This window comes from Physeter macrocephalus, chromosome 19 (genome assembly GCF_002837175.3).
Source record: "Physeter macrocephalus isolate SW-GA chromosome 19, ASM283717v5, whole genome shotgun sequence".
Lineage (NCBI taxonomy): Eukaryota > Metazoa > Chordata > Mammalia > Artiodactyla > Physeteridae > Physeter > Physeter macrocephalus.
Window position 1 is genome coordinate 31502330 of NC_041232.1, and position 4408 is coordinate 31506737.

Below are 4408 nucleotides of genomic sequence, written 5' to 3' on the forward strand. Positions count from 1 at the left end.
CATGGCTCACAGGCCCAGCCGCTCCGCGGCATGTGGGATCCTCCCAGACCAGGGCGCGAACCCGGTTCCCCTGCATCGGCAGGCGGACGCGCAACCACTGCGCCACCAGGGAAGCCCCCAGACCTTCTCTTGAAAGGTTCTAGCTTTGGGATTTGACAAGGCTCTTGGAGAGGTGTGGGGTGATGTTTAATGCTCTGTCATTCTTTTATCCTTTCTGTTTTAACATCAGTCTGTATACTTTTCAGATATAGTATCTACCATATTGCATTGTAGCTGCTTGTGGTTTTTAATCTCCTGCTAGATTATGCACTGTAACAACATAGGGCATGCTTCTTAAGAACATATCCCTGTAATAATACTGCTAGTAATAATCATAGTTATTATATATCTTACTGAATGCTTTCTATGTGCTAAGTGTATTATGCCACCCCTAAGTAGAAAGTGATATCATGCTTTAGAGAATATATTCTCAGACTGCAGAACTGTCACGGGTAGAGCTGATCATTGAACCGAGTTCTGTTAGCACCAGCCTCTGTACCCCTCTGGTGCCTAACCCAGTGCCTGGCATTTGGTTGGCATCCAAGAAATATGGAGTGAAATGGGAATCAAGTAAGTGGCCATATTGTGAAACTGATAACTCTCAGAAATGTGTCTCCAGCTGCCTACAGGATATATACCCTCTTGTTTTCAGTTGTTTCACTTGACAGCATAGCTGGCCCAGGAGGTGGTTATTTGGAAATTTCTCGAAGTGACCCTTGTTTTATTTTTCTTGAATTCCTTCCTTCTGTTTCCACTCATCTCATTTGTGGAGAACTTGATGGAAATAGAAATACTTCTGCTAAAATCATAACCCTGTAGTGTGAAGGTAAAGCTTTTTGTTCTGTAATGTCTGTTATATGAAGGAATCTCCACATATCCTCTTTCTGAGTTTTACCTTGCTGCTGCCTGGTGCCTGCTCTGATGGGTTCTTTCAGGACGTAGGTGTTTCAATGGCACCAGGAACCAAGGGCCTCAGTACATTGTGTTTGGCTCACCTTCCACTTTCCACCTGCCTCTTCCCACTTGTCAGAGAAATTTTGTGTGACAGAGGTGAGTCTCTGCGGAACCTTCTGAGGGTGGGACCATCTGCTTGCTCCGAAGAAAGTCAGTTCCTTCTTTCCAGGAAAGGATCTGTCAGCTGTAGGAGAAACGTTAGCTTCTTTTTTATTTTTTAACATCTTTATTGGAGTATAATTGCTTTACAATGGTGTGTTAGTTTCTGCTTTATAACAAAGTGAATCAGCTATACGTGTATACATATATCCCCATATCTCCTCCCTCTTACGTCTCCCTCCCACCCTCCCTATCCCACCCCTCTAGGTGGTCACAAAGCACCGAGCTGATCTCCCTGTGCTATGTGGCTGCTTCCCACTAGCTATCTGTTTTACATTTGGTAGTGTATATATAAGTCCATGCCGCTCTCTCACTTCGTCCCAGCTTACCCTTCCCCCTCCCCGTGTCCTCAAGTCCATTCTCTAAGTCTGCGTCTTTACTCCTGTCCTACCCGTAGCTTCCGCTTGCCATCAAGTAATCTATTGGAAAGGACATTTAGAGCATCCCTCCAAGACAAAGCAGCACATACACAGGTGACACCGGCAATAAAGACAGAATTTAGGGAACACAGTGAACGAACCTGACACACCTTTGGCAACATTCAGATAAGGACTTTAATGGCAAGTGGGAAAAAAAAGATGTTAGACTGTCCTCCTAAGAAATCCCAGCAGAAAAGTGCTCATTGGCTGTTGGGATTCTTTGCGATTGAGCCTGATGGAATTAAACACTTCAATCTGTTTAAACAGACATTGATAAATCAACACTGTTGTATCCTTAACTCAAGTGCAGGGTAATTCAAGTGGCCTATAAAATACTAGCATGCTGCTATAGTTTTTTTTTAACTTTAATTTTTTAAGAAAAAGGCAAGTTGACTGTATAAGCATCTCTATCTCAAATAAATATTAGTACGGGATGTTTGGCTCATGTAAGTTATCAGAAGCTGAAAGGAAGATGGATATATGTCAAACTGGTAGAACAGTGAGTACCCTTTATAAAATCCCTGCCGCCATAATGTCACAGAAAACCAATGCATTTTATAAGTGCAGTGCCTTCCATCTTTCTTTGCGTGTTTCTACATGTATTATTTCTGATGCTTTGGTTTGGGATTGCTTTACGTTACTTATGTAAAATAAATTTGAGTGTTGAATTGCCTAGGGCATAAACTTAGCGAAAGTTCTAGAAAGGTGCCAGTAAAAGTAATGTTTTCATAGTAATACATTAATTTCTTGAAGACAGGAAATATATGGCCAAAGGCTTGGCAAGTTTTCAATCTACGAGTGTCCTACATTGAAATTGAAATTCAATTTTTTTGATATTAGACACTTTCTTAAAATTAACTTGTATACACATGTATGGAGTGCACATGAGTCAGAACGTTTTATTAGAACTTATATCATTGAAATTGAGTAGTCTACCTCACAGAGTCATATATGTTTAGGCGTAAAATGGAAGGATAACTAATCTTTTCTAAGATATTTTATTCCATCTGCCTGGAATTTTGCTCCCTCCCTCCTCCCAACTTGTTTTGCACATGACTGTTTTGTTTTGTTTTTTTTTTCTCATTAATGCCACTTTTCCCACCATTTGCAAAGTAGTTGAACTTATCACTATATTCTCTTCCCAGCATCCTGGTTAGCATAGAGATTCTTAACAAATATTTGTCAAATACTGCTTCCTAATAAATATTTATCCAAAGAATGAATGTGAATGAAGTTCTCAATGACTTAACTTTTCTTTTAATAATAATGAGGCATCTTTGAACCATTATTTACTTCACATACCACCTGACACGAAATTGATAAACAAAACCAAGATCATACAGCATAATTTGTTCCATTAGTTATTGTTAACTGTTCAATTATTCAGTAATTCTGAAAAATGAGAAAGAGTTTGAAAACATTATCCTTGCATTCAAGCATCTCGCTTGGCTAGAATGTTCCAAGAGATTTGATTACTTTCCCTATAAGGTTGCATTAAATATCTTTGTCAATGTTTCAGTTCATCGATATTCTTCATAAAATTTCAGAAAGGAACCAGTCCATATGTTCCTAAAGCACTGTCATTCCTTGGCAATTTTATTAGATTTTCCTCTTGGCTGCTTTATCGTTGTTTTGGAAAACTGGTTTTTCTTCTAAGTCCTGGCAGTGTGGATGGAGAAAACCAAAGTCTTCCTTCCATTGTTAGTGATTTCTCCTTTGTTTCCGAAAGATAAATTGAGCCTTCTGTGATGGTTTACAAATTTTTGATGATGTTGCCTAAACACTTTATTGGTATAAATAGGATTTTGGTTGAACAGGAGCTGTAAGTGCTTTAGTTAAACATATCCATTATTGGACCCCATGAAGAGTTTAAGCCCATAGGATATGTGTCTTTCTCTGTCTGACTTACTAGGTCCATCCATGTTGCCGCAAATGGCATTATTTAGTTCTTTTTTAAAAAAATTTTTATGGCTGAGTAATATTCCATTGTATGTTTATACCACATGTCAGTCATTTTTAAAAAAAAATTGTTTATTTTAGGCTGCATTGGATTGCAGTGGCTTCTCTTTTTGTGGAGCACAGGCTTCAGTAGTTGTGGTACGTGGGCTCAGTAGTTGTGGCTTGTGGGCTCTAGAGCACAGGCTCTGTAGTTGTGGTGCACGGGCTTAGTTGCTCCGTGGCATGTGGGATCTTCCCGGACCAGGGCTCGAACCTCTGTCCCCTGCATTGGTAGGTGGATTCTTAACCACTGTGCCACCAGGGAAGCCCTCCCCCCTTTATTTTTGTTTAAAATGGAAAGTTTATTTGCTCAGTACACCAAAGAGAATGCAAGTACTGTCATGACAAATATACAGAAATATGCAAATCAACATTAAATAGTAATTTAGTTTAAATGAAGGGAAATCTCTTTAAATGTTATGACAGTGTACTCCTAAGAATCTTTTTTTCAGTTAATTATACATTTCAATAAAATAAATGGTAATGAATTAAGTGGAAGTTAGCTTGTGAATTTTTCTTAAAAAGAAAAATCCGACCCTATTAATCCATGTCAGTTAAACACTCTAACTAAAATTTCCAAGTAAGTGCAAAAGTAGATGGAGTTAGTTACCTTTTTTGCTTGAACAGTCCCAAGGAAAATGGTTCCTACAAATACAGCAGGCAAACTGTTAAGACCGACCGATCTAGAACACAGTGTTGAACTAATTTCAGTCTCAAGTTGTGCTAAATGCTCATCATTAGTATGGCACAGTTTGGTCCATGATATGGTTTAATGCCAAGACAGATCCCAATTTGTTACAGAAACACATAGATTACTGTTGCTTTTTTTGGTTTTGTTT